This window comes from Bufo gargarizans, chromosome 3, assembly GCF_014858855.1.
Source record: "Bufo gargarizans isolate SCDJY-AF-19 chromosome 3, ASM1485885v1, whole genome shotgun sequence".
Lineage (NCBI taxonomy): Eukaryota > Metazoa > Chordata > Amphibia > Anura > Bufonidae > Bufo > Bufo gargarizans.
Window position 1 is genome coordinate 77,436,675 of NC_058082.1, and position 12,471 is coordinate 77,449,145.

Consider the following 12,471-nt stretch of genomic DNA (forward strand, 5'->3'; position numbering starts at 1 on the left):
CTATCAGTGAAACAAGCCATCATTAGGCTGAAAAAACACAAAAAAAACATTAGAGATAGCAAAAACATTAGGCGTGGCCAAAACAACTGTTTGGAACATTCTTAAAAAGAAGGAACGCAGCGGTGAGCTCAGCAACACCAAAAGACCCGGAAGACCATGGAAAACAACTGTGGTAGATGACCGAAGAATTATTTCCCTGGTGAAGAAAACACCCTTCACAACAGTTGGCCAGATCAAGAACACTCTCCAGGAGGTAGGTGTATGTGTGTCAAAGTCAACAATCAAGAGAAGACTTCACCAGAGTGAATACAGAGGGTTCACCACAAATTCTAAACCATTGGTGAACCTCAAAACCAGGAAGGCCAGATTAGAGTTTGCCAAACGACATCTAAAAAAGCCTTCACAGTTCTGGAACAACATCCTATGAACAGATGAGACAAAGATCAACTTGTACCTCTATGTTTCTATGACCTAAACATGTATAGCTTGGAAGAAAGACGAGACAGAGGGGATAACTGTAGGATAGAAACTTTTAAATACATAGAGAATCAACAAGGTAAAAGAGGAGAGAATATTTAAAAGAAGAAAAACTGCTACAAGAGGACATAGTTTAAATTAGAGGGGCAAAGGTTTAAAAGTAATATCAGGAAGTATTACTTTACTGAGAGAGTAGTGGATGCATGGAATAGCCTTCCTGCAGAAGTGGCAGCTGCAAATACAGTGAAGGAGTTTAAGCATGCATGGGATAGGCATAAGGCCATCCTTCATATAAGATAGGGCCAAGGGCTATTCATAGTATTCAGTATATTGGGGAGACTAGATGGGCCAAATGGTTCTTATCTGCCAACACATTCTATGTTTCTATGTACCAGAGTGATGGGAAGAGAAGAGTATGGAGAAGGAAAGGAACTGCTCATGATCCTAAGCATACCACCTCATCAGTGTCATGGCATGGGCATGTATGGCTGCCAAAGGAACTGGTTCTCTTGTATTTATTGATGATGTGACTGCTGACAAAAGCAGCAGGATGAATTCTGAAGTGTTTCGGGCAATATTATCTGCTCATATTCAGCCATATGCTTCAGAACTCATTGGACGGCGCTTCACAGTGCAGATGGACAATGACCCAAAGCATACTGCAAAAGCATCCAAAGAGTTTTTTAAGGGAAAGAAGTGGAATGTTATGCAATGGCAAAGTAAATCACCTGACCTGAATCCGATTGAGCGTGCATTTCACTTGCTGAAGACAAAACTGAAGAAAAAATGCCCCAAAAACAAGCAGGAACTGAAGACAGTTGCAGTAGAGGCCTGGCAGAGCATTAACAGGGATGAAACCCAGCGTCAGGTGATGTCTATGCGTTCCAGACTTCAGGCTGTAATTGACTGCAAAGGATTTGCAACCAAGTATTAAAAAGTGAAAGTTGGATTTATGATTATTATTGTCCCATTACTTTTGGTCCCTTAACAAGTGGGAGGCACATATGCAAACTGTTGTAATTCCTACACCGTTCACCTGATTTGGATGTAAATACCCTCAAATTAAAGCTGACAGTCTGCAGTTAAAGCACATCTTGTACGTTTCTTTTTAAATCCATTGTGGTGGTGTATAGAGCCAAAAATGTTAGAATTGTGTCGATGTCCCAATATTTATGGACCTGACTGTATGTGTCTATGCAGACATTTGTATAGGGAGGTCGCTGGTGACTGATTCCCTTTAAAGGGGTTTGCCAAGTTTATAAGTTATCCTCCAACAACAGGATGAGGGATAACTGGCTCATTGCTGGGGTTACAGCTGCTGGGACCCCACCAATCCCAAAAATGGGGGCCTCATGCCCCCGTGTGTGCACACTGACGTTCCATACTCTCTCTAGGGGAGCGCTGGAGATAGGCGAATATAGAGCTCAGTCGGTGCTACCATAGAGAATAAATTGAACGGAAGCGCACAAGCATGACCTGCCACTCCATCAGAACAGGGTAATGGGACCTCCATTCTTGGGATTGGTGGTTATGTTTAAACTTATTTTATTCAGTTATGTTCCACAGTACGTATAGGGGATAGCTTTAAAACTTGCCACAACCCCTCTAATATCCTACTAGTGGACTTTTCTCATGTACAGTCATTGCAGTCATTAAAGGACCTGCTGAGATCATTTCAGTAATCGTCTTGTTAACTCAGGTGAGAATGTTGACGAGCACAAGGCTGGAGATCATTATGTCAGGCTGACTGGGTTAAAATGGCAGACTTGACCTGTTAAAAGGAGGGTGATGCTTGAAATCATTGTTCTTCCATTGTTAACCATGGTGATCTGCAAAGAAACGCGTGCAGCCATCATTGCGTTGCATAAAAATGGCTTCACAGGCAAGGATATTGTGGCTACTAAGACTGCACCTCAATCAACAATTTATAGGATCATCAAGAACTTCAAGGAAAGAGGTTCAATTCCGATGCTTCTTTTCCGGGTGTAGGCTGACGTCATCAGCGCAGGAGCACTGAGGAAGGAGCAGGCAAGCGAGCGTCCTTCTCTCAGAGCGCCTACGCCGAATGAGGACCGGTATGGCGCAGGCGCGGGATTTTATGGTCAGAGAGGGCCAGCGAGAGGAGGAGAGCGCTCGCTGGCCCTGTCAATCAAGTGGAGGAGGGGGCGTTTTTTTAGACCGAGGATGCGGCAGCTAGTAGCAAGTAACCGCCCAACTTGCTGGTAGTGAGGAAATTTGCATATCACAAAAGTACTATTTTTTTAAAGAATTTAAAGCACAGCCAGAGTTAAGAGGGGTATATATGGACTCTGTGTACATTAGCAATTATATTAAGTCCAATACTGAAAATTGCTGTTTGGGGGTGAAAGAAGCCCTTTAATGCACGGAGCCACATTTGGCAAAAAACAAAGACAGTGCAAATACAGTACCGCATACCAACTGTCAAGCACAGTGGTAGAAGAGTGATGATTTAGTCTTGTTTTTCAGCCACAGGACTTGGACATCTTGTGTTTTTTTTTTTTCAAAAACGAAAAAAAAACTGATCCAGCGCCCATTGACTTAGGGCTCTTTCACACATGCGTTCTTTTCTTCCGGCATAGAGTTCCGTCGTCGGGGCTCTATGCCGGAAGAATCCTGATCAGTTTTATCCTAATGCATTCTGAATGGAGAGAAATCCGTTCAGGATGCATCAGGATGTCTTCAGTTCCGGACCGGAACGTTTTTTGGCCGGAGAAAATACCGCAGCATGCTGCGCTTTTTGCTCCGGCCAAAAATCCTGAAGACTTGCCGCAAGGCAGGATCCGGAATTAATGCCCATTGAAAGGCATTGATCCGGATCCGGCCTTAAGCTAAACGTCGTTTCGGCGCATTGCCGGATCTGACGTTTAGCTTTTTCTGAATGGTTACCATGGCTGCCGGGACGCTAAAGTCCTGGCAGCCATGGTAAAGTGTAGTGGGGAGCGGGAAAGCAGTATACTTACCATCCGTGCGGCTCCCGGGGCGCTCCAGAGTGACGTCAGGGCGCCCCAAGCGCATGGATCACGTGATCGCATGGACACGTCATCCATGCGCATGGGGCGCTCTGACGTCATTCTGGAGCGCCCCGGGAGCCGCATGGACTGTAAGTATACCGCTCCCCCGCTCCTCACTACTACTATGGCAACCAGGACTTTAATAGCGTCCTGGCTGCCATAGTAACACTGAAAGCATTTTGAAGACGGATCCGTCTTCAAATGCTTTCAGTTCACTTGCGTTTTTCCGGATCCGGCGTGTAATTCCGGCAAGTGGAGTACACGCCGGATCCGGACAACGCAAGTATGAAAGAGGTCTTACAATGGTTTCAGTGCTGGATTCGGTTTTTAAATTTTCGATATAATACAACCGGATCCGTTCTGAATAGATACAGCCAGTTGTATTATCATAACAGAAGCATTTTCCTCCAGTTATTTAGATCCCATGCTGGATCTCAAAACTTGACAGCAAAAACACAGATGTGAAAGTATCCCAACCCCTTTAACCCTTTAAGGAAGTCCGGTCCCTAAATATGGCGCCCGCTCACACATGCAGCAGGCGCCTTAGCAGCAGGGTTTGTGCTATTTTAAATAGTAGGGACCCGCAGCACATGTATGCGATCATCCATAAGGCTGATCGCATACATTTTCCCTTTCAGATGCCGTGGTCAAATGTGACCACGGGATCTACGCAGTCCGGAGCGGAAGTTTTGCACTTCCGCTCCAGTAACAGCGTTCCCCGACTGAGATCGGCGAACCTGTTACCTTGCGCTAATAGGCTGAAGCCTCAAGCAGGTTTCAGTGCCTATTAGAGGACTATACCAATACAGGCCACTAGGTGGCAGCATTATATTGTTATAGTGAAAATAAAGTGTTCAATGATGTCTATATAGACATCAATGAACACAATAGGCAATCTAATGAATGCCAGTTATTGTCACCCAAGGTGACTTAAAAAAAAGTTTTAAATATTTTTTTACAAATATAAAAAAAAAGTTCAAATCACCTTTTCCTTAATTTTCCTTAAAATACTTAATAAAAAAAATAAACATCATAGGTATAGTCGAGTGTGAAAATGCCCATACTATTAAAATATAACAATATTAATGGCATACGGCAAATGGGGTAATGGGAAAATAAATAAATACCAATTTGCCATTATTTGTCACTTCAACTACCCATTAATTTTTTTATAAAAAGTGATTAAAAAGTCACACATACTTTAAATTGGTATTACTGAAAAGAACAGATCGTCCTGCAAAAAATGAGCCCTCACACAGCCCTGTACACATGACTACAAAAGAGTTATAGGGGTCAGAATATGGTTATAGAAAAAAAAAAATCCTCAAAGTTTAATTATTATTTTTTTCAGTATTAAAACGCAAGAAAAATTATACAAAAGTGTGGTATCGTTGTAACCGTACTGACCTGGAGAATGAAAATAACAGGTCAATTTTACCGCATAGTGCACAGTGTAAAAAAAAAAATATAAAAAAAAAAAAATCTATCAGTATTGCGTTTTTTCCCTGTTTCCTACTACATGCTATGCAACCGTAAATGGTGCCAATAGAAAGCACATCTTGCCCCGCATAAAATAAGCCCTCATAAGGCTATGTGAATGGAAAAATAAAAAAGCTAGGAGTATGGGAAGGCGGGGAGTGAAAAACCAAAATGCAAAAATGGAAATCTCTGGGTCCTTAAGGGGTTAAGCTTCACTCCGATACTGCACAGTGTGGTAACCAATGTGGGGGTATAGCTGCAAATAACTCCCCTCTTCTGTCAATAGACACCTTACCTAAATTGAAGAGGAAGTCTATGTTACTGAACGGTCATATATTGGTCTATAATCAATGGGCGAGTGTCCGTAATAATTTGACGGGTATTGCTGTATAAAAATACTGATTTAGGTTCCTCATTTTAATCTTATTTTAATGAATCCCACTCATGATAGAAAATATATAGCAGATGATGCGCTGATAGATAAAACACGTACAATGCAAGCTCCCAATTTAATGCTAGGCACACTGTGCCCCTTTATTATGGCTGTCAATGTCTGCCCCATACAATGGCAACTATAGTGTTCCCCATACGGTCACAGTGAAACATATGTTGCATCAATGATGTTGCAAAGACCAGTAAGTAATCAATCTGCTATTACTACAGAGACTAGCGACCATTCCGTAATTACTACAATTCTGGAATTGATTCTAGAATAACCTTTCCCATTAGTTATGGCTTTGTTCCCCTTACCAAACTCTTATAAAACTAAACTGTGTCCTACAATCTACTCCATACTGAGAGGCAGGTATGGTATTTGGCTTTTAGGATGCCAAAGAATACATACCAGTAGGACGCATGAACAGAAAAACTGCCTCAACAGGATCACTTCAATACCTGTACAAAGACAACCTCAAGCAGGAGGTTGGAGATATTCAATGCCACAGGATTATCCAGGCTGCTGGTTTATATAGTATAAATTGACAAAAATGTTTTGTGAGGTTAATGCAGTATAAAACATTGCATAGATGTGTGTCAGGTTCAAAACCATGTTCATAATGTTTGAGCTCAGCTTTTGGGTATTTGGGAAGCCCCTTTAAATTAATAGGCCATCAATATTAGATCAGTGGGAATTCGACACCCAGCAACCCCACCGATCACCGGTTTTCAGCAGCTGCTGTTACCAGAAAGAATACAATGGACGAAGCCAGGGTTAGAGACCTTTATCCACTGTATAGTGAGTCATGTTAGGGTCTTGCAGTTCAATCAAATGCTGCTGAAAACAACTGGTCAGTGGAGATGCCACTGATGCTAAGAACCTATCCAAGGATAGGTCATCAATATCCCTAATAACACCTTAAATATTTGTAATATACATATTTTATATGACCATCTTCAGGTGTTATTTTGCTTCTCCCCCAATTACATTAGGCCTACATGATAATAAGTTCTGTATACAGAAATAATTTAAACAAAAACCTCCATAAATGATATTTTTTTATTTCTGCATGAAGGTGGTTAATGTCATACAAACAAGGAAATGCTCTTCATTTAGATAGAAGGGAGCAGATAATCTTGATTCTGCTCTTCAGACCTTGGTTTATGCTTGTGTGTTGCTTCTTCAAATCCAAGCCTCGTTCACACATGATGAAGAAGTGAAGAGCTGGAATGTTGGAAGTGTGACCCATGTAGGTGGAGTTCTCCCTGGATTCCTCTAGGATGTTCTTCCCACAACACTGCATTCATCCATTTGGCCTTTTGACAAATCATGGTTGTTAAAGGAGCAGCCGCATCCTTCTGCCATTCCATGTCTGATTAGAGAAGGAGCAGCCGCATCCTTCTGTTAGTCCATATTCGGTAATTGAAGGAGCAGTCGCTTCCTTCTGTCATACCCAGTAGTCAATATCGGTAGTGTTTGTGGTTGGCACCAATTCTGCAGATGAGCTGTCTAGATGGTTACATAGCAAGTAGGGTTGAAAGAACTGCTGTGGAGATCCAGAGAGAGGCGAAAAAGCCCTGAGGACTACTGGTTGTCTTGTCCTCGTATTAGGGTAAACAATTCCTCCCCGACCCCAATTTTGGCGATCAGAATAAAACCCTGGATTGTTGGTGCTCGAATCTGCCTGGATGTTAAGTGGTGGATGCTTGGTAGGTTTGTCACAAATCGGTGTAGAAAGGTTCATTCCTGGATGTTACTGGAATGAGGCTGATTTATATCAGCCGTTTACTCCTGTAAAAAGACAAATAGATATGTCTGAGAATCAGCTCTTCACATATATATTGTATAACTGGGGGGAGGGGGTAAAAATACTGATAAGGTTTATAGTGTCTATGTAACTGAGCAATGATAACACTATAGATGACATTGGGATTTATACTTACAATCCCATTGGAATTGTGGGCGGGCTCTGCTGAAGAACCGGTGACATCTGATGGAAGATGTTATTGCCAATCGGCCATGTGTATAGGTAAGGGTCTATTTACACATCCGCAAAATAGGCCCTCATCTGTTCCGCAATTTTGCTGAACAGGTGCGGACACATTTATTTTCATCCTGAGGACCCATTTCTTCCCTTCAGAACAGATAAAAATGTTACCGCTGATGAAGGTCTGATGTGACCGAAACGTCCGGTCTAGATATTCTGTTTGTACCTTGAAGATAAATATTGGGCAATTGGATGAAACTACTGCGAAACTAAATAAATAATTTAATTGCAACACTAAAAAATCTGTGTGCCTCAATCTCACTGCATGTACATTGGCGGGGTTCAGCCCTTGATTGGCACCAGAGTCAATCAAATTGAGTGCGGCTCTCCACTTCATCATATACTGCAGAGAGAAAGACACTTATTATCGAGGATAATTTATGGTAAGAACTTTAGAAAATAGATTTGTAAAAAAACAACTTGGGGAGTCAAGGATAATATGATTATGTGTGAATTACCGATGAACGATGCCGTGTTCATGCAGGTATTGGAGTCTGCAGACCATATCTGCTGCAAAGAGTCTGTGGAGTAGAAAGCAGAGAAATGATTAGAGGTTACATACAGTGGATATAAAAAGTCTACACACCCCTGTTAAAATGTAAGGTTTCTGTGATGTAAAACAATGAGGCAAATAAATAATTTCAGAACCTTATCCACCTTTAATGTGACCTATAAACTGTACAACTCAATTTAAAAACAAACTGAAATCCTTGAGGTGGAGGGAAGAAAACAAAAATAAAATAAAAAATAATGTGGTTGCATAAGTGTGCACACCCTCTTATTACTGGGGATGTAGCTGTGTTCAGAATTAAGCAATCACATTCAAAATCATGTTAAATAGGAGTCAGCGTACACCTGCCATCATTTAAAGTGCCTCTGATTAACCCCAAATAAAGTTCAGCTGCTCTAGTTGGTCTTTCCTGAAATTTTCTTAGTCGCATCTTACAGCAAAAGCCATGGTCCACAGAGAGTGTCCAAAGCATCAGAGGGATCTCATTGTTCAAAGGTATCAGTCAGGAGATGGGTACAAAATAATTTCCAAGGCATTAGATATACCATGGAACACAGTGAAGACAGTCATCATCAAGTGGAGAAAATATGGCACAACAGTGACATTACCAAGAACTGGACGTCCCTCCAAAATTGATGAAAAGACGAGAAGAAAACTGGTCTGGGAGGCTACCAAGAGGCCTAAAGCAACATTAAAGGAGCTGAAGGAATATCTGGCAAGTACTGGCTGTGTGGTACATGTGACAACAATCTCCCATATTCTTCATATGTCTGGGCTATGGGGTAGAGTGGCAAGACGAAAGCCTTTTCTTACGAAGAAAAACATCCAAGCCAGGCTACATTATGCAAAAACACATCTGAAGTCTCCCAAAAGCATGTGGGAAAAGGTGTTCTGGTCTGATGAAACCAAGGTTCAACTTTTTGGCTATAATTTCAAAAGATATGTTTGGCGCAAAAACAACACTGCCCATCACCAAAAGAATACTAAGCTAGAGGGAATTATGAACAATTCCAAATACCAGTCAATATTGGCACAAAACCTTCAGGCTTCTGCTAGAAAGGTGAACATGAAGAAGAACTTCATCTTTCAGCATGACAACAACCCAAAGCATACATCCAAATCAACAAAGGAATGGCTTCACCAGAAGAAGAATAAAGTTTTGGAATGGCCCAGCCAGAGCCCAGACCTGAATCAGATTGAAAATCTGTGGGGTGATCTGAAGAGGGCTGTGCACAGGAGATGCCCTCGCAATCTGACAGATTTGGAGTGTTTTTGCAAAGAAGAATAGGCAAATCTTGCCAAGTCAAAATGTGCCATGCTGATAGACTCATACCCAAAGAGTGATGTAATAAAATCAAAAGGTGCTTGAACAAAGTATTAGTTTAAGGGTGTGCACACTTATGCAACCATATTATTTTATTTTTATATTTTTTCTTCTCTCTACCTAAAATATTTCAGTTTGTTTTTCAATTGAGTGGTACAGTTTATAGGTCACATTGAAGGTGGAAAAAGTTCAGAAATGATTTATCTTTGTCTCATTTTTTTTACAGCACAGAAACATGACATTTTAACAGGGGTGTGTAGACTTTTTATATCCACTTTATATATACACTCAAAGCGAGGTAGAGATGTATGAGGTAAACGGATGATTTGCTACATGTCACACCAGGTACTTAGTAATCATTTGTAACGGGTGTATATATACAGTACACATTGTTGGCGATAGGGAGAAAAAAAAATAAAATAAAAATAAAAATAAAAAATAAAATAAAAAAAACATTGTACCCGGGCATACTCTCTCACTGAGCTCTGTGATCCAGTCAGGGTGCCTCCTCTTGAGATCAGACCACTTCTTTATTATGGCCACCTCTTCATGAGCAGTTTCTGTATCCCCATCACTATTCTCTGCTTTTCCTTTTGGACCCTGATCCGATCATATATAAGTATTAAGAGTAAATGTCCTCAACAACACAGCAAAAAGTATTTAATTGTTGGAAGGGGAAATATTAGATTTAATGTTATCGTTATAAGATCAGATTGTATTCCAATTCTATGTGTATGGGGTCTGAGCAATCGTATATTGGCCTGCTGAGCTGAGATGTACGGTACCTGTCTAGTGAAGAGACAGTACGTTATGGGGTGTAGAGCTGGTTCGCCTCCCCGTGGTGCACCCTGGGTAACTCTAAATGAACCAGCTAATACTGGCGGTCAGACAAAAAAAGATTCTCCAGACCACCAAGACATAAACTCTAATCTATAGACTGTGTGTGTGTGTTATATAGTGTGTGGCATGTGATTGATATTTCTTATTTCTTTGCTTTCCATACATACATGCTACATAGTGCGGTTATGTCACAACAATACTTATTGCAACAATCATGAATATCTAATCAGACTTGATCAAAAATGAAGTTCTATGCTTTGTACAAAGATAATTGCAACATTATTTAAGATTTGCGCAATCGCAAATATTTTATAACACTCTTGCTTACTAAACTGATATTATTCAAACATGCATTAAAAAAGTAATTGAATACAGTGTTGTACTCACAGTTATCAGGAGTTCGTCCTCTTCGTCGCGGAAATTGCTGCCAACCATTTTCCAAAGTGTCTTGAAACTTTTGCCCAGTTTGAAAAACGTCGTCACACACGCTAAGCCATGCCCATAATGTGCAAACACTTGCGCATTACGCAAATATTATGATTGGGATAACGAATTAGCGAATATTTGATGAATATATGTCAAATATTCTATCAAATCTTCGAGAAATATCGACTATTACCCCTGCTGCTTATCACTACTTTGTGAGGCCTCATGCACACGACCGTGCCTTTTTTTGTGGTCCGCAAACCGCAATTTGCAGAACGTAACGGGTGGTTCATTTGTAGACATGCCTATTCTTGTCCGCAAAACAGACAAGAATAGGACATGCAATATTTTTTATGCAGGGCCACGGAACGGAGCAACGGATGTGGACAGCACACTGAGTGCTGTCCGCATTTTTTGCGGCCCCTTTGAAGTAAATGGGTCCGCATCCGAGCCGCAAAAACTGCGGTTCAGATGCGGACCATAACTACGGTCGTGTACATGAGTCTTGAAGGAGATGTTTATAGCGGATGACCTGGAACGCTTTTAAAGCACCATTCACTATTTGTCTTGCATAGAAAAGTGGTCTCCTACATTGGATAACCCAGTCTCTGTTGTTTTTTATTCTGTTCTGGGCTGCCTCTCTTTGTAGGTTTTGGGTCTCTAGACTTTCAGATCTGGAGGAAGAGACATACGGTATATTGATGTTTTTTGGAGAACCTCTTCAATTCTGTGCAGATGATCTTTCTCAGCTTTTGGAGGATTGCATCTTTGTTCATCGTCATTCTCTGAGGGGCCAGTTCTCCAATTTTTCTCATGGTGTTAAGAATGGTCCTCTGAAGTTCTTTATTGGCAGAGTTTGCAGAGTGAGGTTTCATAAGGTTCTCCATTTTCCTTTTCTCTGTTAGGATTTCATGTCTCTTGATCTTTCTTGTTTTCTCCAGATTCTGTCTTTTAGATGCCATTTTTAAGGCAACATTGTCCATATCCAGTGGTTTAGAGCCTTTTCGCCCTAAAGCGAACAATGGTTTTTGTTCTTCATTTATTCTTCTCCTCTGTCTCGGAACCCGATCTCTTTGGGTTCTTCTCCTCTTCTGCTCCTCCATTATATAATCAGTTTTTACTTTGTTTATCACGAAACGCATGGCGCCCACCTCACCAGCGGGAGTCTGTAAGGTAGTGATTTTCTCCAAGTAGGAGCAGTGACAAACAGAAGTTGATGATGTTATCAAATCACCAATTACAGTTGTGTTCAAAATAATAGGAATAAGACATCAATAAACTGATCAATTACTGTTTTTGGTAGAAATGATATTTCTACATGGCAAATAATTGACTAGCAAGTGTCAATTATAGAAACCCAACAGTCATGACATGCATGCTGCCGATTCTCTGTAATTCAATCACTTAATGAATAATAGCAGTGTGGGGTTCAATGAGTGAGGTCATTCACTCTTTGAAAAACAGGTGGCAATTATTGCCCTTATTTAAAGTATAACTGTCATATATATATATATATATATATATATATATATACACACACACACACATATATATATATATATATATATATATATATATATTGGAGTATTGGATTGTGGTGATTAATATCTTGGTGGACCTATTTCAACTTTTCACTGTGTATTCTTTTCTTTTCAATTTTCTTTTTATTAGTTTTTATATAATATATGAAAAAATCCAATAAATGTACATTGTATACATAATGAGGAAGAAGTTCAGTGATTCATTAGACACCATAACAATGTACAGCATAAAGACAGGTAGTACAACAACTCAGTTTGCGTATTTTAAGTCTGATAGAGTAACCATAAAACAAAGTGAGTGACGGAAGGAGATGTAAGTGAGTTGGTCCAAGGTTGGAGACAACCATATTGCGTCATG

The 12,471-nt window shown here is 40.5% G+C and overlaps 1 protein-coding gene and 1 long non-coding RNA gene across 2 annotated transcripts in view; both read right to left on the minus strand.

Annotated features, from left to right (window-relative positions):
- Positions 1–12,471, minus strand: part of B3GLCT (beta 3-glucosyltransferase) — a 519,846-nt gene that overhangs the window by 171,994 nt on the left and 335,381 nt on the right. The gene's annotated exons all lie outside the window — the stretch shown is intronic.
- Positions 6,466–7,830, minus strand: LOC122931057. The gene is made up of 2 exons (XR_006388206.1): positions 7,368–7,830; positions 6,466–7,215 (listed from the first exon to the last, which is right to left on the minus strand). It is a non-coding gene; the product is annotated as an uncharacterized LOC122931057 (long non-coding RNA).